The sequence below is a fragment of the Lagenorhynchus albirostris genome, chromosome 17, assembly GCF_949774975.1.
Source record: "Lagenorhynchus albirostris chromosome 17, mLagAlb1.1, whole genome shotgun sequence".
Taxonomy (NCBI): Eukaryota; Metazoa; Chordata; class Mammalia; order Artiodactyla; family Delphinidae; genus Lagenorhynchus; species Lagenorhynchus albirostris.
In genome coordinates, this window is record NC_083111.1 from 47,381,677 (window position 1) to 47,407,972 (window position 26,296).

Below are 26,296 nucleotides of genomic sequence, written 5' to 3' on the forward strand. Positions count from 1 at the left end.
TATGTCCAAAAACTCCCTAAAGTTCACTGCAGAAATAAAAAGAGCAGACTGTTTTTGGTTTGGAGTAGATGCCTCCGTTGGATTTAAATATTTATCATATAATTTTTGTATCGAAGTCTTAATGAGCACTAACTTTTACGGCATCACTTCTGGAAACAATAAAAAATACTGCGTTTTGGAATGCTATTTCTAGTTGATTTCCATCACAGGGTACCATTAAAATAACACTTGATTTCATGAAAAATAATGGCACATTCCTTTCCAACTGGATTCTGAGATTTTTGACTTTTTCCAAGTTTCTTTATCAAGGTGCCACAGACACTCAAAGCCCCCGAAGAAGGTGTCCTTTTCTAGTCCAAAGAATAAGAAATGTTTGGGAAGATCCTCTTTTGTAATTCCCCGAGAACACATGAAGAAAAACTGCTAAGCTTCCATTTCAAATGTTAGGGATTTGGATAGAGTTTAAACACCAGCTTGTGCATAATGTCATAGCTCCAATTTTCTTATGCTGGGGTGATGGTGCTGATGTAATAAAAGGATGTAAGGACTAAGCGCAGAGCTGGAAAGGCAGCGATACACGACATCAGCCAACTAACTGCAAAGTCACCTAGTTAGCTGCAGAGGAAAATTAGGCAATATCTTCTGCAAGTTAAGAGTGACATGGGAAAGGAGACAATTCTTATATAAGTCACCCTAAACAATAATATTAATATTTCCTGTGTTGTTCTTGAATATCCAATAAGTCAAATAAGATTTTGCGTTCCGATTACTTGGGAAGTGTCTCCATTCCTCATTTCATTTTGAATCAATGTCTCCTGTTCCAGGGACCTCTGACAGGTGAACCAGCAGGCTCTATCCAGAGTAACTGAAATTTACATTACAAGTGATCAATTTATGCATGTATGTGCTTTACATCAAACTGAAAAGTGACATAAATTCTTTAATGCTCATTTCAATTGTTGTGAGCACACAAAGTACCTTCTAGAATATTTCTTCAGCTACGATCTCATATAACATCCTGCATTCTTCATGAAAGTACTACTTGCTTATTTTCTTTGACTGGATAAAGGTCCCTTTGTAAATAGCTATAGTCTTACTTTTATGGTCCACGGTTTTAACTTGCGTTAACACTATAAGTTTTTCCTCTTAACCCCTATCTAACTAGGTATGAGCTCAGTCCAAGTACACAAGCCTGCTTATGGATTAAGGAGGAAAACAAAAGAAATTTACAATTTGGTAGCAATGTGGATACCACCCCTTTCACACAGAAATTAGAGAATACTGTGAAATTCACACCGTCAGAGAATAAAATCAGATGTGGTAGAGCTGAATGTGGAAATGGAGGTGTGGATTTTGTCCAGTGCAGTTCCAAGACCTTTTAGCATCACAAGCTTACATATCATTTAACTCAGGGGTGGAGAGAATTCATGGGATCCAGGAACTTGGATGGGAAAAATATTCTATCTTTAGTTTCACTAACCTCAAAGTAAAATTTAGATTAAAATGTAGAGCATAAACCACCGTACCTGCGGTTTTGTTGCCAAGAGAAATCACAGATATTCTCACATCACATTACAGTCACTGTAGCCATCTCGAAATACCTTTTATGTTCATCACTACTTCAAAATTATGGTAGTTATAAATTATAACTATGGTAGTAATTATAACTGCTGCTAATTTGTTTTATTTAATAGTGAATTATTGACAACACACACAATTTTAAAAATTTGGTTAATGTATTTCAATAAAAGTAATTCCCTTTGTCATCCTGCATACTTTATCATGCATTTAAAATCATCATTCTAAGGAGAACCTATAAGCTTCACCAGCCTGCCAAAGAGGTCCATGGCACCCAAAAGATTAAAATCCCTTGAAACTGTACATAAAGCATTTAATAATGCAACATCCAGGTTTCTAGAGTAAATCATTCCTTGCTAGTATCTTTTGAAGTTGAAGCAAACTTGACCTTGAAATCAACACAGTCTCATTGCTGTAAATAGATGATTCTGATAAGAGTCATTTTTTCCCCTAATTTTCCATAAGAAAAGACCTGTAGATTCTAAACTATTTCTGCCATCATAGCATAGGTTGTTTTCTTCTAATGATAAACTTTATCATTGTCATTTTGCCGATCAACACTAAAATATTCACTTATTTCGTATTGCTGAAATCCAGTCTGTTTTATTAGGGCACTGAATACAATCATTTTATAACTTTAAAACACAGAGAGAGCATCAAGAAAATCTTCACTACCTGGAAAAACTATAACGAAAATTCCTTATTTTGAGTAAAAGAAGCAAACATCAAAGCATCCCATCAAAGACTGCTTTTAAATGACAGTGCTACTGGCTATGGGTCCTATTCATGCTCACTTGAAATACTGCAAATCAATTAACATATTTCTAGGAGTGTTAGGAATAGGGCCTCTGAGTTATTATAATTATGAGGTAAATTAAACAATGAGATAACGCCTCAGTAGATGTGCCTCGAGTGTAAGCACATTAAGACTTTTTGGAAAATCCTCCATGGAGACTCTGGCCAAAAACAGACATATCAAATGCCAGCAAGTTAAATGAATATTCACTCATTGAAAGCTACTGAGAAATTATTTATGCACTCACAATTATTCACTTATTATTGAAGCTAAATACTGTTCAAAATGTTCATCTCTAAGTAAAATAAAGGTGATCAGAATTCAGAAACTAATAAAGAATATAGAAAAGAATAATAGATTCTTGCTATCTTGATATACAACTCACATACTGTAAAATTGATATGTAACTCACATACTATAAAATGTGTATTCTTCATTTACATAGTTAAACCATTATTTTTCTATTCATCAAAACAGTAGGTATATTACATGTGCTGCTCTAAAATTTGCCTTTTTTTCCAGTTAAATTTGTAAGATTTAGATACCTGCTTACAAATCTAGGCTCGATCAACTTCAGTACCAGAGGTTTTTGTTGAATTACAAGCTACGAAAACCATCCAACTTGTGTGCAATGATGGAAAATTCAAAATTACTAAACTTGGGAAAGAAAGGAACTACAACAATGCAACACCCCCCATTTGTAGTATATATTGTTATAGGAATAGAGATTAAAAGCTTTATTAATCACAGTTATCAAATTACTCATTCAAGATCTAGAGCGATTTTCAGTGGCTATTTATATCTGTCTTTGAATTAAAGTAGATCTACCAATGATAATTTAGTTTTAGGGCTATTGTTTTCTTCTCTAGGTAATTATTTCAATTTTTAAATATAAAAATAGCTTACATGCCTCCTTAGTGAATGAAGACCATCCAATGCTATTCTCTTCACAGCTGAATTTTCAGAGGAAGATACTGAAAATGTGCACTTTGCTCTGAGAACCAAAAAGCAACTGCATGAGCACATGTCAGAGGTTCCACCCCAACTTCCTTGGCATATTCCAGATTATTTTCCTCTAAACAGGAAGCTCTTGACAGTTTTCCCTGGTATTTTCAGAATACTTTATTTACTAGAGGAACCCCAACTTTTGTTTCAAAGTATAATGTTCTTTCCCGCCGTGCCTATTGTTGCTAATTATGAATGCTACAAACAAGACAGAAACCAAATACCAAACTACTCCAGGCTGATTCAGAATATGGTAGCAAATATAAAAAAAGCAAAGTTAGCAACATGTTGCAAGGCTATGCTGGAGTCTTTAAACCGAAAACAATACTGAAGGGAGGATTCCTGGAATTCAACGGGGAATATTTGGCTCAAGCCGCAAAACCTGTATCTCTAAATAATGTCATGTTAGCAAGTGTTGAACAAGAAAGGCGGCTAACATTTTAACCTACTTCACAGAACACTAATCCAAATTTAACCAAATGCCAGAGATTCCACCCGAAATTAACAACTAGAAGCTGCTTCACATTTTTCTCCTGGTACAACAGTAATTGTTCATGAAGACAAACTTGTAAGAGGTAAGAGAGAGGGCCAAACCACAATGATCTACAAACACATCTAACTACTGTATATAAAGCAAACTAATTACCTCACACAGAAGAAGTGCAAGATTTAACAGTCCATGCTCTGCAGCCCCTGGGACGCAGAAGCAGCAGCGGCAGCAGCGTTAAGAGCAGCAGCGGCGGCCAGCATCCACCAGATTCTCACAGGCCTTTGACTGTGTGGACTCAGCCACAGACTCTGCCTCCGGCTGACGTCAAAGTCCCTGTCACATGGCCAGATGAAAGCCAAGAGAGCATTGGTTGTCGTAGCAACCACAGAACAGCTCTGAAATTATTTCAATAGGTCATCTGTCACTGTGATGTGTATGTGTTTGTGAGTGCATGTGAGTGTGTGTGTGTGTGTGTGTGTGTACGCACACACCCCACAACCATCACGGACAGCTACCCAGCAACCTCAACCCTTGAAGTTGTGACTAAAGAGTGCCTACAACTTTCCTCTTCAAGGCTGTTCCTTACAGTTTCTGGCAAGAAAATGCATGCCCCTCCGAAGTTCCCATTGGTCTCAGTGTCACCAGCATGAAGTTTGTGTCTCTCTCTGTAGAACAGAAGGAAAGAACTAAGAAATTCTGGGGATAGTATTCTAAGCTAATTAAATCTATTTGTAAGTAAATGGATAAAAACAGAAGCTCAAGGGGAGCTGGAAGAAAAGATATTTTTAAAATGATATAAGAATCCACATCAATGTACTGAGACCAGACTAGTAATGGAAAGAAAGAAGAAACATGGGGCGTGGTGGCCCTGAGTCAGATGAGAGTCTAATGAGCCTCACGTCAACTAGGATGGGGAATCAGGTGAGATGAATTCAGGATCCCTGCATTGTAAAATGTCTATGCAAGGATGAACGACCAAAACAGTTTCAAAACAGTGCTACTTTAAAACACTTTACATTTTAAACTTTTTTGGATTTTTACTTTGGGGGTCACCATAGAGGTGCCAAATCCTCCCCTTCTAAATGCTCTTGTCCACATCCCTTTGGGACTCAGCATGGAGTAAATGGGTGTCCCCAAACACAAACTTCAGTGAAAGCCTAGGACAGCAGAATGAAAGGAAGGTCCGGCACATTTTCTAACTTCAGCTTCATTTCCTTTAGGACAACCCTACCTTACTTCTAACTCCACACAGTGCTTATTTCCTAGTTCATTCTCCCTCTTAATTAATAGGAAGTCCATTAAATAAGATGAAATAAAATGCAGAGGAAGGTACTCTGAAAAATACATCCATTGAAACATATACCATTCAAAGGGGAAAGAGGTTAAAAGGCGGGGAGAAGAGATTGCTCTCAAAACCTTCCCATGCTAAAGTTATCAGGATTTCTTCTGGCTGGCTTCTGCTGGCTTCTTTAAAAAGACAAAAAGTAGCTCTGGGGTGCTACAAAATATAAATGGAAACTAAACCAGCTGAGCAGACTACATTTATGTCACTGCAAAAGAATGAAATTTCTTCAGTTAAGAGTCAGGAATTACTTCTAGCACAGTAAGACTAATGTTCAAACTGACCATAGAATCTTCCTATTCCATCTTCCTCTTCCTTTACTTCTGTCCCAGCCCCATCTGGGAGAAAAGATACATTTTTATTTGCAAAGTTATTTTCCTGATGCTATTAGCTATAGCACTGCAAAAGTAAAATCAAAGTGTAATGCTATAATGAACTCTCCCCCCTTTAATTTCAGATTAATGATAGCTAGGAATTTACCTCTTAGCACAAGGACAATTGGCTCATTGAATCCAATGCCTATCTAAATGGGTCAGGATGTCACACCAGTGGTAGATTTCAGCAACAGTCACAATTCACAAATTTGTAATTTGTTCCAGTTATAGTTCTAGTTTTCTGTCAGAAATGTACATCACAGCAATGAGGGGAATGGGAAGAGAGGAGAGAAAGCATTTCCTTCTAGACTTGCAGGGCCCCATGTTCTCTGAGCTGCCTGCTTTACCATCTCTTTGACTCCAAATCCATGGCTGCCTAATCATCTCTTCCTCTTTATGCAGTGAAACTGCAGTACCACAGTTTGCCAATAGGTGATGTCCTCTGAAACAAGAAGTTATCAGTTCTTAAAATTCTGGCCTTAAATTAGTTCAAAATTCAACAAATACACCTTTTTATTTTGAATTTTCTATCATTTTTAAGACTAAGTAGAGGGGGATCTTCAAGATGGCGGAGGAGTAAGACGTGGAGATCACCTTCCTCCCCACAAATACAACAAAAATACACCCACATGTGGAACAAATCCTACAGAACACCTACTGAACACTGGCAGAAGACCTCAGACTTCCCGAAAGATGCCTGAGGGTGACCTACACACAGAGCAGGGCCAAAACCGAAGCTGAAGGCCAGGAGCTGTGCAAACAGAAGAGCAAGGGAAATTTCTCTGTGCAGCCTCAGGAGCAGCACATTAATAACTCCCCACAGTCAGCTTGATGTACCCTGCATCTGTGGAATACCTGAACAGAAAATGAATCATCGCAAAACTGAGGTGGTAGACTTGGGGTTTGCTGTCTGTGACTAATTTGTTTCTAATTTTAATGTTTATCTTAGTTTAGTTTTTAGCACATGTTATCATTGGTGATTTATTAGTTTGATTGCTCTCTTTTTAAATTTTTTTTATTTTAATAAATTTTAAAAATGTTTTAAATTATTTTATTATTATTATAATTTTTCTTTCTTTTTTTTCTCCCTTTTATTCTGAGCCGTGTGGCTGACAGTGTCTTGATGCCCTGGCCTGGTGTCACACCTGAGCCTCTGAGGAGAGGGAGCTGAGTTCAGGACACTGGACCACAAGAGACGTCCCGGCCCCAAGTATTACCAATCGACAAGAGTTCTCCCAGAGATCTCAGTTTCAACGCTAAGTCCCAGATCCACCCAGTGGCCAGCAAGCTCCAGTGCTGGATGTCCCATGCCAAACAACTAGCAAGACAGGAACACAACCCCACCCATTAGCAGGGAGGCTGCCTAAAATCACACTAACTTCACAGACACCCCAAAACACACCACAGAATGCAGCCCTGCCCATCAGAAAGACAAGATCCAGCCCCACCCACCAGAACACAGGCACTAGTCCCCTCCACCAGGAAACCAACACAAGCCACTGAACCAACCTCACCCACTGGGGGCAGACACCAAAAACAACGGGAACTATGAATGTGCAGCCTGCGAAAATGAGACCCCAAACACAGTAAGTTAAGCAAAATGAGAAGACACAGAAATATGCAGCAGATGAAGGAGCAAGGTAAAAACCCACCAGACCAAACAAATGGAGAGGAAATAGGCAGTCTACCTGAAAAAGAATTCAGAAAAATGATAGTAAAGATGATCCAAAATCGTGGATATAGAATGGAGAAAATACAAGAAGTGTTTAATAAGGACCTAGAAGAACTAAAGAGCAAACAACGATGAACAACACAATAACTGAAATTAAAAATTCTCTAGAAGGAATCAATAGCAGAATAACTGAGGCAGAACAGGTAAGTGACCTGGAATATAAAACAGTGGAAATAACTACACCAGATCAGAATAAACAAAAAAGAATGAAAAGAATTGAGGACAGTCTCAGAGACCTCTGGGATAACATTAAACGCACCAACATTCGAACTATAGGGTCCCAGAAAAAGAAGAGAAAAAGAAAGGGTCTGAGATATTTGAAGAGATTATAGTTGAAAACTTCCCTAACATGCTAAGGGAAATAGTCACTCAAGTCCAGAAAGTGCAGAGTCCCATACAGGATAAATCCAAGGAGACAAATATTAATCAAACTATCAAAAATTAAATACAAAGGAAAAATACTAAAAGCAGCAAGGGAAAAGCAACAAATAACATACAAGGAAATCTCCATAAGGTTAACAGCTGATCTTTCAGCAGAACCTCTGCAAGCCAGAAGGGAGTGGCAGGACATAGTTTAAGTGATGAAAGGGAAAAACCTACAAACAAGATTACTCTACCCAGCAAGGATCTCATTCAGATTCGATGGAGAAATTAAAACCTTTACAGACAAGCAAAAGCTAAGAGATTTCAGCACCACCAAACCAGCTTTACAACAAAGGTTAAAGGAACTTCTCTAGGCAGGAAACACAAGAGAAGGAAAAGACCTATAATAACACACCCAAAACAATTAAGAAAATGGTAATAGGAACGTACATATCAATAATTACCTTAAGTGTAAATGGATTAAATGGTTTGGATTATACCAAAAGACACAGACTGGCTGAATGGATACAAAAACAGGACCTGTGTATATGCTGTCTACAAGGGACCCACTTCAGACCTAGGGACACATACAGACTGAAAGTGAGGGGATGGAAAAAGATATTCCATGCAAACAGACATCAAAGGAAAGCTGGAGTAGCAATTCTCATATCAGAAAAAATTGACTTTAAAAAGACTATTACAAGAGACAAAGAAAGACACTACATAATGATCAAGGGATCAATCCAAGAAGAAGACATAACAATTATAAATATATATGCACCCAACATAGGAGCACCTCAATATATAAGGCAAATGCTAACAGCCATAAAGGGGGAAATCGACAGTAACACAGTAAGAGTAGGGGACTTTAACACTCCACTTTCAAAAATGGACAGATTCTCATAAATGAAAATAAATAAGAAAACACAAGCTTTAAAGGACACATTAAACAAGATGGACTTAATTGATATTTATAGCACATTTCATCCAAAAGCAACAGAATACACTTTCTTCTCAAGTGCTCATGGAACATTCTCCAGGATAGATCATATCTTAGATCACCAATCAAGCCTTGGTAAATTTAAGAAAATTGAAACCATATCCAGTATCTTTTCCAACCACAATGCTATGAGACTACACATCAATTACAGGAAAAAACTGTAAAAAATACAAACAAATGGAGGCTAAACAATACACTACTAAATAACCAAGAGAACCCTGAAGAAATCAAAGAGGAAATCAAAAAATACCTAGAAACAACTGACAATGAAAACACGATGACTCAAAACCTATGGGATGCAGCAAAAGCAGTTCTAAGGGAAGTTGATAGCAATGCAGTCCTACCTCAAGAAACAAGAAAAATCTCAAACAATCTAACCTTACACTTCAAGCAATTAGAGAAAGAAGAACAACAACAAGAACAAAAACCCCAAAGTCAGCAGAATGAAAGAAATCATAAAGATCAGATCAGAAATCAATGAAAAAGAAATGAAGGAAACAACAGCAAAGATCAATAAAACTAAAAACTGGTTCTTTGAGAAGATAAACAAAATTGATAAAGCACTAGCCAGACTCATCAAGAAAAAAGGGAGAAGACTCAAATCAACAGAATTAGAAATGAAAAAGGAGAAGTAACAACTGACACTGCAGAAATACAAAGGATCATGAGAGATTACTATAAGCAACTATATGCCAATAAAATGTAAACCTGGAAGAAATGGACAAATTCTTAGAAAAGCACAACCTTACAGGACTGAACCAGGAAGAAACAGAAAATATACACAGGCCAATCACAAGCACTGAAACTGAAACTGTGATTAAAAATCTTCCAACAGGGGCTTCCCTGGTGGCACAGTGGTTGAGAGTCCACCTGCCGATGCAGGGGACGTGGGTTCGTGCCCCAGTCTGGGAGGATCCCACATGCCGCTGGGATCGTGAGCCATGGCCGCTGAGCCTGCGCATCTGGAGCCTGTGCTCCGCAACGGGAGAGGCCACAACAGTGAGAGGCCTGCGTACAGCAAAAAAAAAAAAAATCTTCCAACAAACAAAAGCCCAGGAACAGACAGCTTCACAGGCCAATTCTATCAAAAATTTAGAGAGAAGCTAACATCTATCCTTCTCAAACGTTTCCAAAATATAGCAGAGGGAGGAACACCCCCAAACTAATTCTACGAGGCCACCATCACCCTGATCCAAAACCAGACAAAGATGTCACAAAAAAAGAAATCTACAGACCAAATCATTGATGAACACAGATGCAAAACTCCTCAACAAAATACTAGCAAACAGAATCCAACAGCACATCAAAAGGATCACACACCATGATCAAGTGGGGTTTATACCAGGAATGCAAGGATTCTTCAATATAAGCAAATCAATCAGTGTGATGCACCATATTAACAAATTGAAGAATAAAAACCATATGACCATCTCAACAGATGCAGAAAAGGCTTTTGACAAAATTCAACACCCATTTATGATAAACACTCTCCAGAAAGTAGGCTTAGAGGGAATTTACCTCAACATAATAAAGGCCATATATGACAAACCCACAGCCAACATCATCCTCAATGGTGAAAAACTGAAACCATTTCCTCTAAGATCAGGAACAAGGCAAGGTTGCCCACTCTCACCACTATTATTCAACATACTTTTGGAACTTTTAGCCACAGCAATCAGAGAAGAAAAAGAAATAAAAGGAATCCAAATCGGAAAAGAAGAAGTAAAGCTGTCACTGTTTGCAGATGACATGATACTATACATAGAAAATCCTACCAGAAAACTACTAGAGCTAGTCAATGAATTTGGTAAAGTAGCTGGATACAAAATTAATGTACAGAAATCTCTGGCATTCCTATACACTAATGATGAAAAATCTGAAAGTGAAATTAAGAGAACACACCCATTTACCACTGCAACAAAAAGAATAAAATATCTAGGAATAAAACCTACCTAAGGAGACCAAAGACCTGTATGCAGAAAATTATAAGACACTGATGAAAAAATTAAAGATAATACAAGTAGGTGGAGAGATATACCATGTTCTTGGATTGGAAGAATCAACATTGTGAAAATGACTCTACTACCCAAAGCAATCTACAGATTCAATGCAATCCCTATCAAACTACCAATGGCATTTTTCACAGAACTAGAACAAAAAATTTCAGAATTTGTATGGAAACACAAAAGACCCCGAATAGCCAAAACAATCTTGAGAATGAGAAACGGAGCTGGAGGATTCAGGGTCCCTGACTTCAGACTATACTACAAAGCTACAGTAATCAAGACAGTATGGTACTGGCACAAAAACAGAAATATAGATCAATGGAACAGGATAGAAAGCCCAGAGATAAACCCACACACATATGGTCACCTTATCTTTGATAAAGGAGGCAAGTATGTACAGTGCAGAAAAGACAGCCTCTTCAATAAGTGGTGCTGGGAAAACCGAACAGCTACATGTAGAAGAATCAAATTAGAACACTTCCTAACACTGTACACAAAAATAAACTCAAAATGGATTTAAGACCTAAATATATGGCCAGACACTGTAAAACTCTTAGAGGAAAACATAGGCAGAACACTCTATGGGATAATTCACAGCAAGATCCTGTTTGACCCACCTACTGGAGGAATGGAAATAAAAACAAAAATAAACAAATGAGACCTAATCAAACTTATAAGCTTTTTGAACAGCAAAGGAAACCATAAACAAGATGAAAAGACAACCCTCAGAATGGGAGAAAATATTTGCAAACGAAGCAACTGACAAAGATTAATCTCTAAAATTTACCAGCAGCTCATGCAGCTCAATATGAAAATAACAAACAACCCAATCCAAAAATGGGCAGACCTAAACAGACATTTCTCCAAAGAAGATATACAGATTGCCAACAAACACATGAAAGTTTTGCTCAACATCACTGATCATTTGAGAAATGCAATTCAAAACTACAATGAGGTATCACCTCACACCAGTTAGAATGGGCATCATCAGAAAATCTAGAAACAACAAATGCTGGAGAGGGTGTGGAGAAAAGGGAACCCTCTTGCACTGTTGGTGGGAATGTAAATTAATACAGCCAGTATGTAGAACAGTACGGGGGTTCCTTAAAAAACTCAAAATAGAACTACCATACGACCCAGCAATCCCATTACTGGGCACATACCCTCAGAAAACTGTAATTCAAAAAGAGACATGTACCACAATGTTCACTGCAGCACTATTTACAATAGACAGGACATGGAAGTGTCCATCGATAGAGGAATGGATAAAGAAGATGTGGCACATATATACAGTGGAATATTACTCAGCCATACAAAGAAAAGAAATTGAGGTATTAGTAGTGAGCTGGATGGACCCAGAGTCTGTCACACAGAGTGAAGTAAGTCAGAAAGAGAAAAACAAATACCATATGCTAACACATATATATGGAATCTAAAAAAAAAAAAAAAAATGGTTCTGGTGAACCTAGGGGCAGGACAGGAATAATGACACAGATGTAGAGAATGGACTTGAGGACACGGGGAGGGGGAAGGGTAAGATGGGACGAAGTGAGAGAGTAGCATCGACATATATACACTACCAAATGTAAAATAGATAGCTAGTGGGAAGGAGCTGCCTAGCACAGGGAGATCAGCTTGGTGCTTTGTGACCACCTAGAGGGGTGGGATAGGGAGGGTGGGAGGGAGACACAAGAGGGATGGGATATGGGGATATATGTATACATGTAGCTGATTTACTTTGTTATACAGCAGAAACTAACACAACATTGTAAAGCAATTATACTCCAATGAAGTTTTTTTTTTTAAAGACTAGTATACTTTATTGTATACTGACTTGGGCACTCATATTATAAGTTAAAATTATCAGTGGACTGACCTTCAAAATGAAAAGTGGATACATGTAATCCTTTTTTCTATAGCATGCTTCCAACCTGCCATCACTCATTTCCCTTTGCAAACTGTCTAGAATTAGAGATTCCTCTTACAGCTAAGGAAGTCACTGGTCTCTTGCAGAGTTGAAATTGTGACGATGATCTCTTTGGAGCTCAGGTTTCTACCCATTTGGTTAATTAATCCAAATGTAGGTAAAAATATCATAGGAAATACATATGAGGGCCTTTTCCAATCACAGCCCACTGCATTGAAGACAATATAAGTCATTTTCTTTTTAAAATAATAACTCATATTTTTAGGTAAAAATGATTCACTTAATTTAAAAATACCCATTCAAAAATACTTCTGCACCATAGTTTTCACTTGCTGTATGAATGTCAGGGCTCCTTATTATTAGTTTGACCACTCTGTCGGAAATAACACTTAAATGCTACTAAACAAGCATTCTGACTTGGGTTCACATACCTGAATTAACAGGTGTTTTAGGCAATGAGTAGACAACTATAATCAGCCTTTTATTTGATGTTTCTAGGTAGAAATTTTGCTGTATCCCTGTCTCAGCATTAGTGGGAAGGCCATAGACCTATTGTTTGGAAGCACTGGGTTCAAATCTCATCTGGGTAAGTTACTCAAGTGCTCTGAGCCTTAGTGCCTACATCCTAAGGTTGTTGTGAGGATTTTAAAATTCTGATACCCTGTGACAGGGTCAGTGGCTCAATGTATATGTAATTTCTTACTTATCTGTCTGACTCTGATAAGTCTAAGATCTTCAGGGAAAGGATGAATCTTATTCATCTCTACAACCCTATGGTTAATAGCACAAGGACCAGAACACAAATGCTCAATAAATGTTGAGTGACTCCTCAAAATGCTGAGAAAGAAATGTTTCCTTTTTATTCCTGCTAACAGAGAAGGGAGAGCCTCCCCTCAACTCCCCAAAAAGGCAAAGGAAGGAAAAACAAAACCAAAAATGTTATCACAAAATTTTCTAGCAATGAATGGATTCAAGTAAATTTGCCAAATAAATCAAACTTATCTCTATTAAATCATATTTATTATGAGTGCACATAAGTTATATGCTGATGTATTTTATGGTTATAGCTGTTGATGTTGGATAATCTTTTACATTAACTGATTAATCGAGCACTTACTATATCTGGAGCATTGTTCTAAGTGCTATACGTATATTAAATTATTCACTATAATAACTATGAGGTAGGCATCACTCATTTCCACATTTCATAACTAAAGAAACTTAAGCATAGAGTGATTAAGTAACTTGCCTATCTAGCACATGGCAGAGCCAGGATCTACACCCAGGAAACCTGGCTCCATAAATTTTGGAAATAATTTACATTTGATATATTTTTAGAAAGCATTGATTTATTTCTTATGGTTATTTTATACTTGAAGGTTGTTTTTATTTTTAATTTCTTATGAGGGGGAGAAGGCCAACTTATCTTTTCTGCATTTGGGAACTCTGGTGATCTTAATCTAGGTTTGTCCTAAGGTGTAATATGGCAAGAAAAATCTAATTCAGAAGATTTGAATAAAGGAAAATGGGCAAAGTAACTGAAAATATCCTGAATGAAATCACCCAAATTATTATAGTCTTAAGTGAAGCAAACATCTGGACTACACAGGCTTGGGTAACTTCTGTTTCCCAGTATGATGGAGTTTTTTGTATTCAAACTAATACTCTCACTGAGATAATAATAGCTGGATATTTTTTAAGTGGTTGGAAGGCATCAAAGAGTAGCAAAGGCAGCAAAACCTTTAAGTGCCAAGATCCCAGATAAAAGGAATATATATTGATGTAAGCCCAGCATTTTCCACATTATCTGCTACTTTTCTCCTCAAATTATTTGATAATTCCTAAGTGGTATGGGGTTTTTGGCATTCTCAAAACTGGAGAGACAAAAATTGGGGATTCAAATATTCAAGAACATCCAGGACTTCAGGGATTGAGATCCTGGTTTAAAAAAAGGAATCACAGAGAAGAGATCCCAACATTCTGAACTGTTTTCCCCTTAAAGCACCTGCCAATTCCTAGATGGTGTTAGACAAAGCATTAATATGCAGCAAATAAGATAAAAACATAAAGGGCGAGTTTATGTTTGGGAGTTCAGGATCCTTCAAGGAGCTGGAGCTTGTGAACGTCCTAAGTTTTCAGGCCTCATAACTGAAAGGCCCCAGAAGTAATGGAAAACAGAAAATAGATGCATCCTCACAAAAACCTGGATCCATCCTAGAATCATTACAATACCTAGTTGGATCAAGGTAATTCACCCCTATTCTTACTATTTTCCAGAGAAAATTAACCTTCTTTAAGGGAAGATAACATCATACAGAGCCTCTGCCACTTTTCATATACCATTGCCAATTCACTCCAAAATCATTAATCATGCTAGGAAATGGGTATAACTGACCAAAATCCAAGAGGAAAAAACAGACAGTAGAAATAGATCCATAGGTGATTTATCTTCTATAATTATCAGACACGGACTTTAAAATGACCACAGTTGACCCTTGAACAATCTGGAAGTTGACTGTCCACACAGTTGATAATCTGGGTCTAGGTTTACAGTCGGCCCTCCATATCTGCAGTCCCACACCCACAGATTCAACCAACCATGAATTGTGTAGTACTGTATTATGTATTTAGTGAAAAAAAAAAACCCACATAAGTGGACCCACACAGTTCAAACCTGTGTTATTTAAGGGTCCACAGTATAATTAATATGTTCAAGGAAATAGCAGGATGGAGAGTTCCACGTGCAAAATAGTAAAATCTATTAAAAAGAGAACATATTAAATTTAATTGAAAAATACAATTAAGAGCACAACAGATGGGTTCAAGAACACAGAAGATATAGCAAAAGAGAAAAATAGTGAAACGAATGATTAGCAGACAATATCTAGTCTGAAGAATAAAAGAATGGAAAATACTGAAAATAATGTAAGAGACATTTGGGACATATGAAAAGGCTAACATGTATATTAGGGAGAGGAGAGAAGAGGAGAGAGAGATAGGACAGAAGCAATATTTGAAGAGAATTGGCTGAGAAGTTTCCAAAACTTATAAAAGATACGAAACAACAGATTGAAGAAGCCCTATATATCCCAAACAGGATAATTACAAAGAAAACCACACATAGACACATCGTGACCAATCTGCTGAAAACTAAAGACAAAGACAAAATCTTAAAGCAGTGAAACAAAAAAATTATATTAATTTATAAGGAGCAAAAAAAATCAACAGTAAAACAAACAAGCCAATTAGAAAATTGGCAAAATTTTTAACAGTAAAAATCAACAGTAAAAATCAACAGTAAAACAAACAAGCCAATCAGAAAATTGGCAGAATACAGGAAAAGATATTTTCCCCAAGAATGTACAAAGATGACAAATAAGCACACAAAATGATTTTCCAGCATCATTAGCTATTAGGGAAATGCAAGTTAAAACCATAATGAGATACTACTATACACCTGTCAAAATGACTAAAATAAAAAAGTGACAATACCAAATGCTGACAGAGAAACTGAATCACTTGTATTGCTAGTGGGAAAGTAAAATGGTACAGCCACTATAGAAAACATTTTAGCAGTTTTTAAAAAAATTAAACATGCAACTACTGTATGTACTCATGCAATTGTACTCCTGGGTATTCCAGAGAAATGAAGGCTTATGCTAACAGAAAAGCTTGTACACAAATGCTTTTAGTACCTCTCTTTGTGATGGTCAATAATTGGAAACAACTCAGGTGCTTTCAATGAGTGAATGGGTGAACACATTTTAGTACATCCATACTATAGAGTACTACTTAGTAGTAAAGTGACACAAATTATGATGCACATAAAAACTGCATGAATGTCCAGAGAATTTTTCCGAGTGTAAAAAACTAATCTCAAAAGGTCACTTACTGTACAATTCCATTTCTATAACAGTATGACAAAATTATAGAAATGAAAAATAGATCAGTGGTTGCCAGAGATTAAGGAGGGAATTAGGGGAAGTGCCTATGGCTGTAAAAGGACAACAGGAGGGATGCTTATAGTGTGATGGAAACATTCTGCATCTTGACTGTATTAATGTCAATATCCTGGCTGTAACATTGTACTACAGGTCTGCAAGATGTTACCTTTAGGAGAAAGTGGGTAGAGGGTATATGGGTTCTCTCTGTATTGTGTCCCACAACTGCATGTGAATCTACACTTATCTCAAAATAAAAGTTTAATTAAAAATTTTTTAATGAAGGTGACGTAAGACATTTCAGTCAAAAACTGAGGGAATTTGTTCCAATAGAATTGCATAAATTTCTGAAGAGTTGTTTAAGCAGAAGAAAAATGATCCCACATGGAAACACAGAGATACAGAAAGGGCAGATATATAGATAAATTTAAATGAATACCAACTTTATGAACCCCCATGTCTTGTAGGGGTTAAAATGTGTGTAGATTCAAAATATAGGGCAACATTAGCACAAAAGGTAGAAAGGATGAATAGAATTAAAGTTTTCTAAGACTCTTGTATTCTGGTCAAAGTACTAATTAATAATAGTCTCTAATAAGATAAGGGTGCACAATGTAATCCTTGTAATATCCATTAAAAGAATAACAAAAGAATGTATAGCTAATAAACTAATACAGCAGGAAAATGATTTTAAAAATTACTTGATTCCCAAAAGAAGCAAAAAAAGGTGGGTGGAGGGGGAGAGAAAATGATAGGATAAATAGGTAGAAATATTGGGTTGACCAAAAAAGTTCGTTTGGGTTTTTCTGTAACATCTTACAGAAAAACCCGAACGAACTTTTTGGCCAACTCAATAGTAACATTGAAGAGTTAACTGCAAACATGTAAATAATTACAGTGATTACTATAATATATAAACTGACCAAATATTCTAATTAAAAGACAAAAACATCAGACTGTATTAATAAGAAAATTCTAACTCTTCACGTAAGAGATGAAAATTGATACACAAACTAACAAGCAAAAACTGTTGTAGCATTATTATCAAGCAATAGTACTTATTTGTAATATAAGCAAGAGATACTACTAGAGACACAGAAGAACACTTCATAATTCACTGCTCTAAATATGCATGCACCTAATAAAATAGCATCAAGATAAATAGAAAAATTCACTCATAGTATTGGTTTAACATATTTTTTTCAATAACTTACAGAACAAGTAGCAAAATAAGGTAGAGGTACAGAATATTTTAATGATGCAATTAACCAATCCGACTTGATTAACACATGAAGAATGATGAGCTCAAGAATTACAAAATACACAACTTTCCTCTCAAATATATTTAACAATACTGACTATATGCTGGGCTACAGGAGTTTTTCAATACATTATAAATTATCAAAATCACAGAGTATACTCTGTACACAGTGGAACAAAGCTAGGACTCAGTATTAAATAGACAAACAGAAAATCTCTAAATGGAAACCAAGCAATACATTTCTAAATAATCCATGAATTAAAAAGATTTACATTGCAATGTAAAAATATTTTGAACTGAACAATAATATAATGTATCAAAATTTACATGCACCTAAAGCACTACTTAATGGAAATTATTCTATCTGTTTAAAAAAAATACTGAGGTTCCACTTTTAGCATGGTACTTTGAGGACCTCCGTGGCCCTGTTCCCTAGTGAAACAAGCATAACTTGTGAAAGTATTTTTAAATATCATAGAAAGTCTCTGAGAATTGTCCTTAGGGTATAGAGCCAATGAAGAAACATTTATTCAAGAAAACATACTAAAACTTGATAAGAACATTGAGAATCTGTGGCACTTTTAAGTCACTTCCATGCATGCTCCATCCTGGAAAGGTGTAACCAATAAGACTGGGCTCCTTTTCCCCTCAGCTCTTGATAAAGGGACACAGTTTCTCACTGGGAAAGGCAGGCCATCAGCGTTTCTCCAGCTCTGGTGTTAAATTCCTGGTCAGTGCAGCCAAGAGGTTGGGGGCAGCCTTCCTCCACGTAGCCCCCACTCGTAGGGGCAGATGCTCTACTCCAGGCACAACAGGTCAAAAATCCTGAGGCCCTTATTACCCTCGATCCAGCTCACTTGTAGGGCAGAGGTTCTATTCCAGAGGCAATCTGAGACTAGGCTACCAACACTGCTCCATGTCCAGAGGTTTTTCCCAGAGGGAGAGACTATCCGCGAGAGCAGAGAGATCTGTAGATCTTCACAGAGGAACTGACTTTATTAAATAGAATGTGGGGAAGTTCAAGCTTAAGGTTGCTCTTAAAAATAATGGAGATTTTGATGGTAAACAATTGAGAGGAGACTGATAGAAGAGCAAAAGCTAACCTGTAGACCAGCTAGTTTACCAGAGAGAACCAAGGAAAGAAACAGCTAAAAAGAGCCCTTCTGGGATCAGAACAAACAGATTGGCCTCAAAAACTGCCCCTAATGAATTTGATTGGATCATACTGTGGAGCAATTTATGCCCCAGAGCATTGTAAGAAATACTAGAGCAATCAGCCCAAAATTAGTGAAGCCCAACAGCTGGGTGTGATACCAAATGTGGCAGACAGTATAACAGAGATCAGGGGAAAAGACAGTTAAAGAGAGCCATGCTAAAACTAATCATCACAACCTGACTGGGCACAGTCACTGAAACAGTGGTAAGAGTAGCACCCTTGTATTGTGCTTTATGGTTCACATAGCACTTCCACGATTCTATTTCATTTGACCCTGAATCAATAAAAACATTAATTTTTTAAAAGGTTTAAAAATCCATGATCTAAGTTTCTACCTCAAGTAGCTGGGCAAAGAAGAGATGGGATATAGCTGCCCAGAATAAAGACATTTTCTAGCCTCCCTTCTAGCTCTGTAGCCTTGTGATTAAAACAGGCCAACTGGATGTAGATAGATATGTCATGTGTAGCTTCCAGAACCTTCCTTAAAAACAAATGAGCAAACACACGTGTCTGAGCCCTTTTCGTTTGTTTTATTCTGTTTACCATCCTACTGCTTGGGAGCATGGAGGTGATGGCCACCAGTGGACCATGAGGAAGTGGGCTAAATATCCTAGAGATGGATGGTGGAGCTATGAGCTGGAAGAAGCCTGATTCCCAAAGACTTCATGGAAAAAAGCTGTCAATCCAGTCCTACATTTCTTCCCTCTGGACTTTTAGATGAGAGAGAGAGAGAGAAAGAGAGTGAGAGAGGGAGGAAGTTCTCTCATATTTAAGGCACAATTATTATATGTCAAACCTATTCCCAAGTGTTAGAGTTTCCACCATCAAAAAAAGGGGGAGGGGAGGGAACTTTGTGCAAGTGAAATGTCAGATGTTAAATAAGCTATGAAATTTCATGAAATTCCAGGAATCCATCTAGAAGAAAACAGAATGCAATGCATTTTGCTTTTTGCAAAAGCATTGCAAAAGAAATCCTAGAAAACAGCTCTTCATTTCTCCAGGTAATTAAATTAGTAACCTTTAGTTAATATTTGGTAATAATCATGTGAAGATTCTTTAAAGTCTTTCTAGACACTGAAGAGTCACATGGGTTGAAGATAAAGAAAAAGGAGAAAAGAAACAACAAAATTACTCAGGGAATAAAAATGGGCTCTCCTTTCACCCTGCTTGCCTTTTCATAGATTGCATGAGGGATATAAATTCTTTTCTTTTAAAGAGAGACAATTTTTCACATGAAACTAAGGATTTCATGGGAAAATGGTTGACAAATTACCTCTTTAATTTCTCATACAAAAAGGAAAGCTGCAAAATGTTAATTTTCCATCAGCAACATCCAGTACAATTAGAATAAACATTGATCTTTGTTTTTGCTTTTTTCTTTTTAAAGATTGGTTTAGAATCATAACTCTCTCCTTGCTGTCAGACACTCTTGTACATTTATAAACCTGATTTTTACAGATCATCAAGGATTCTAGTCCTTCCTACTTCCAAGAGATAAAGAAATAGACTGAAAAGCATGAAGAATCTAGATGCTTTCTGTGGTGCCCGTGTTGAAATGCAACACCTATAAACAAGAAGAGAGAATCAATCCTGAAATTTATCTGCAGCCCCAAGTCATGCATTTTGTTGAGTTTTTGTACAAAACGTGGGTATCAAGGGTTCTTGCTGCATTATACTGGAAAGGGTATGAACTTTGGAATCGGGTACACTCAGATTTAAATGTGGGCACCCAAAACATGACTTTTTCATTTCTGTGACTTCAAACAACTTACTTAACCCCTCTGAGTCTTCATTTTATTATCTGTGAAATAGCAGTACTAATGGCCCTGCAGGGTGGTGATAAAGAGTGATGCTCAAGTTTAGTAGTGCATCTGATACAGTTAACAGAAAGCTAAACTTCACAATTGGGAAGAATACTTAACAAATGTGCTAATTAGGGTCCAGGTTACCTAAGTTTACGCTTTCTAAAGAATAAATTTACTTGAAGTGTGATTTCTTATTTTCATGGAATTCCTTAGTAAGTAAATTATAATAGTTCCTAACATCAAGAGAACTATGAATTTATATTTTCATAGTCTATATTTCCACTTAATAGCATTTAATGACAGTTGAAACCACAGCATAGAATCATATTTAAACTATCAAAAATGAGATGTTCAATTATTAAGTTTCCCATGGTGTAAAGCTGTCAGCATCCTCCGAGCTCCTGAGGATGAGTGTCATGAGATCAGCAACCTCACCAAAAAGGAGTGAGAGCCCACAGTGCCTGGATACACTTGTGCCAGGGCTGGAGGGACTCAAAACTTTCCAGAGCAACAAGACTTGACATTGGCCTCTTCTCCAAGAAAATTTTTATAAGGAATTTCATGAGGAAATAATTCCCAGCAAACAGAGTTGAAACAGGAATGGGAGGAGAGAAGCAATTTGGTAGGGGCTCAGGGGAAGGGCGGGGGGACCCTCACCAAAGGAGGAGAATCATGAAGTCAAGATGAAAGGAAGATTTCTGACTCAGTAAGGCTGTTCACTTGGGAATGAGTATCAGTGGAAACCTTCTAAAAAAGGATGAGGGGCTTGGAGTCGGAGTCCTACAGCATGAGTCCCCAGGTAGTCTCTGAGCTCTGCAGGGCCTCTCCAGTTCCTATAGTTACACCCAGGCGCACCGCAACATCAAATCAGTAACTTCTCTTTTTGCCTCACCAGCCTGAGTGGGCATTCCATCATTTGAAGCAAGTGATCTCTAATATAAACACAATCATCTTTGTCCTTCACTCAATTAGTGTCACTGTTTCCTCAAAATGGAAAAGACTTTCATTACCTCGATCATTGCATTCATTTGTTCATTCATTCACCTAATAATCTTCAGTGAGTGCTTTCTCTGTGTGTCAGAGGACACAGCAATGAATAAGAAAGACACAGACTTTGGCCTCATGGAGTTTATAGTTACTGAACAATTACAACATTTAGTAAATAATGAGTGACATAGAAGGAGAGCTACCCGGTGCCAGCCCAGGAGAACATAATGCAGTCTGGGATTTCACAGAAAAGCTCTCAGAAGATATGACCCTTGAGTGAAGAATAAAGAGGAGTGAGCCAGTTGAGGAGCTGGGAGATGTACTGAGCAGAGAAAACAGTGGGTTTAAAACCTCAGAGACGAGAGGCCACATGGCATGTTAGAGGAACTGAGAGGCCAGGATGGCAGAGCGCTGAGAAAAGTAAGTGGCACACGATGAGCAAGCCGGTTGTGGGCAGCTTATAGAGGGCTTTGTAAACGAATGTAAACAGGTAACTGAGCCACTCGCTCAAGGACACACAGCTAACAGGTGGCAGATTGGACCCTAGGTCATCTGAGCTCTAATTCAGAGACCAACTAAACTTTATAAAGCAATGTTCTTTCAAAAGTTCTTTTCTGATTCTAACGGTAACACATGCTGATTGTAGAGAGAATGTATCTTCTATTGGCACAAAGGGCACTATGCAAATGGCCCCCAGGTACCCAGTACACACCTTGCGTGATGTATAACATCAAATGATCACCCTCAGCAAATCCATTATCCCCAGACACTAGACATCTTTAGAACGTCTTTAATTATAGGATTTGTCCAGACTGAGCCATACAAAAGTCACAGGATTAGGGTTCATGATGAAAATCTGTCCATTACACAAAGGACCCCACACTCTTCCCCATATGTCAGCTGCTTGCCCGTTTTTACTGCATGAAAATGTAGACTTGAAGATAATCGAGTGATTATACTCAGAAAGATATCTGATAAATTATATTTGCACATTCCCTGGTCTCTTCATGGCCTGGTCTCCAGAATGTCTCTGTCCATTTCAAAATCAGAAGATGGTGTTCTCATCACCCAACCACAGAAGCCCTTTAGGATGTCTCTGCCTCTCTCCGCACTGCCAGCAGCTCCAATTCCTTGGTCAAACCCAAACTGAGCACTTCTCATAAGGATTCATGTACCAGAATAGAAGCCCCTTGTCCTTCCTCCTGGGAAAGCGCTCTGCAAGGCTACGGAATCAACCCTTCCCTCCTAGTTGGAGTGGCAAGCAAACGAGCCCCAGGAAGCCTGGCCAGCAGATAAAGTGCTTGATTAAGATGCCCTCCTCTTCATAGTTAATTGGCAGATCGTTTTTAGAGTTCATGCCTTAGAATTCGTTCTTTCTGGGTTGTCATTTTATTTTTCTGCCACCCACATTAAAAGAAAGTCTCTTTTGCCTGTCTTTGCAGTTCCCAAGCCTAATGATAATCACGGTTTCAGCCTATTGCCTTGAGATTCTGACAGCATAAATAATGCAGGTGCACAGAAATAAAATGTAGCTATGCTGGCTTTTGCTTCTCTAGCCAATCAACTACCAAAAAAAGGAAAGAGACTGAATTGATAGAAAGATGCATTTTACTATCCAGCTGCCAAGGGGGCACTGTCGACAATGAAGATTTCAGAATAATAACCCTAAAGAGAGGAGGTTCAGAGCGTCCCATTCACTGCGGCCACAGTCTGAAAGACGCATTGTTCCCGACAGGTCAGGTGGAAGACCCCTCCCATGAATGCAGCATTCTGAGGAAATGCTAAGCCAACCATTTTTTAAAAGACCCTCTGACACCAGAAATTTCAAACATGATTTGGTTCTCAGGGAGCGATACCATATCCTCACAGGTGTGGGATAATCAGGCATCTAAGAACAGCAGCTTCTCCAAAAACAGCTGCGGAAAGGATAAAGATACAATTGGTCCATTTAAAATCTGTGCAGTGGACTCCCCCGGCTTAATGTCTGCATTCTGAGAGCTGTGGCAGGGTTGCGAAATGGGGCTTTCCAGCTGCCAGAAAGAGGAGGGGCCCTGATATGAGGACTTCGCCCTGGGAGGCGTCTGAACTTAGAAATACATTTTTAAAAATGTCAACATATAAAACATTATAAAGGGAAATACTCAAAAATAAAATAGTCACCCATTCCATTAACCTGCTTAAGACTTTTCCCCCATGTTTTTCTCATGCTCTCTTCTAACCTTTAATTTTGACACAGAGAAAAATGAACATAGTTACAAAGATAATATTTAGGTATGATTCTTTTATTGGCTTGTTTTGCACTTGGCACTGAGTGCTTTATGTGAGTGACCTCATTTGATCTTCATAACAGCCCCATGAGGTAAGTACCATTATTACAGATATGAAGAAACTGAGTTTTAGAGGAGTGACCATCACTTGCCTGAGGTGCCTGACTTAATCCGCGGAGTTAGTTCACACAAGAGCTGGCACTCAAATCCAGAAGCCAAAGGTCTTCCCTCCTTTCCACTCACTGTGGGCTAATGAATCCCTTCTGAAGCCTTCAGAGCCTCCATATTTATCCTTTCCAGTTGCTACATGAATTCCAATGAACTGATATGCCATGGTATATTTAATATTTAATTCTCTGACTGCTTCAGATTTCAGTTGCTTCTAGATTTTCTCTATTATAAATAGCAACACATAAATATCTTTATACGTTTACTTTTTTTCCTTTGAGTTGTTTCCTTGGGCAAAAGAGACTAATGAAAGTGACTACCGAGTCATAGGTACTGAAAGTTGTGCCTTTGATACTACTTCTCGTCAGACTTTTAAATGAACTGTAACTGTTTTTCTAGCCACTAGCAAGAACTGGATGTACTGTATCTCCACAGGCTTGTTAGCACTGCATCAGATAGATCTAGATCTAGATCTAGATCGATTGATCTATCTATAATTTATTTATTGTTCTTCGTTTGTAAGTGCCAAATAACAACCTGTCATCACTCAGATTTTTATTTCTTGCCCTACTGGAGAGTTGAACATTTTTTCATATATTTGTTTGCCATTTGTATTTTCCTGTCTGTAAATTGTATTTAGTACTTCTGTATTCATTGAGACCCAGATTTCAATCCTCCCCAGATATAGCTTTGTATAATTCCAAAACTAATATCTTTCTCTCCCCAGTTCCCAGTCTGCTCAGTGAGATGATGATGGTAATGATGATTTCAGCTTTATGTTAATCTCCACCTAAATTCCTTCCCACCCCCCTGGTTTTTACCAGAAGAGTCTGCGGCAGTGCCACGCCATTTTCTAACACGTTGTTAACTCATGTACATCTGTATATATTCCTTAAAGGATTTCGGACCTTGATGAAGGAATGACCTTATTTGCAGTTACACTGTTCTAATGCTTCCCATAAGTCACGCCTGGTGAGATAAAGAGCACGGCGCCCTTTAAACAGAGTGAAGAGGAAAGGATGACCCACGTCCCAGCGGTAAACACACCGCAGTGAGGGAAGAAGCTAGGGCACTGGGCTGAGGTTCCACAAGAATTTCAGAAAAATGGGGCTGATGAGGCCCTATCATCTCACAAACCTGTGAATGAAACAGTGTCGAAAGCCTCCCTTCTTCTCAACTTTTCTTTTGTTAGGCTCTCTTTATTGTCTAGAACATTCTAAATTAGGTTATCTGCTACTAGCAATCAGAGGCTTCTGACTAATGTAGAACAGTCCCCTTCATAACTATAAGGGTAGGTATTTTCGTTTATTTTTTATTATTAAGAGGGACTCAAGTATGAAGCCACTTGGCCATCTGTAAAACAACCACCATCCTCCACCCTTCACCTGCTGACCTCCAGGAATTTTGTACACAGATAGTGGTAATCCTGCTTTAATGAAAAATGGCATCAAAAATTAAGGTGCTTTTGAAGTATTAAGAAGTTAGGGATTATTTAGCTTTAACATTTCTAACCTCGGGACGTTGCCTATTTTATTCACTCTGTATTCACAGCATTGAACAGTGCCTGGCACGTGGCAAGCGATCAAAATGTACTTGTTCAATGAATGAATGAATGGATAGGTGAATGAATGAACTAAAATTCAGTTTTTAGGATAAAGACCCCACAAAAAGATACAGATGTATGATCTGAATTTAGAAAACTGACTCAAGTGTGGTTTCTTCAACTTGGACTAGGGTCTAGGGATGTGAAATATTAAGGAAAACCAGTTTTTATCAGTTTTGAATTTTCTGAAAAATCATATCCAGTTTCTTCAGTTTTTGCCAAAGTAACATGTGCCCTGGTAACACAGGAATCCCTGATGAAGAATGGGACAGGCTCTAAAGGCATTCTGACCATGGTGTGATGCATGAAAAAGCTAATTTCAAAGTAGCTTTTCCAGGTTAAACCAAAGCTACAAATGTCACAGTACGTTGATCCTTGACCCTCAACTTCTCCAAAACAAAACACTTGAATATATGCAGCCAATATTTGAACTAT

The 26,296-nt window shown here is 37.8% G+C and overlaps 1 protein-coding gene across 7 annotated transcripts in view; it reads right to left on the reverse strand.

Moving 5' to 3' along the window:
* Positions 1 to 26,296, reverse strand: part of NCALD (neurocalcin delta) — a 432,659-nt gene that overhangs the window by 78,615 nt on the left and 327,748 nt on the right. Inside the window, exon 1 of one of the 7 annotated variants that reach the window (XM_060127591.1) lies at positions 4,026 to 4,159. The exons of the other annotated variants lie outside the window; for them this stretch is intronic. The gene's annotated coding sequence lies outside the window, so the exon portion shown is untranslated. Of the gene's footprint in view, positions 1 to 4,025; positions 4,160 to 26,296 lie in introns of those variants that run through there. 7 annotated transcript variants of the gene reach the window in all.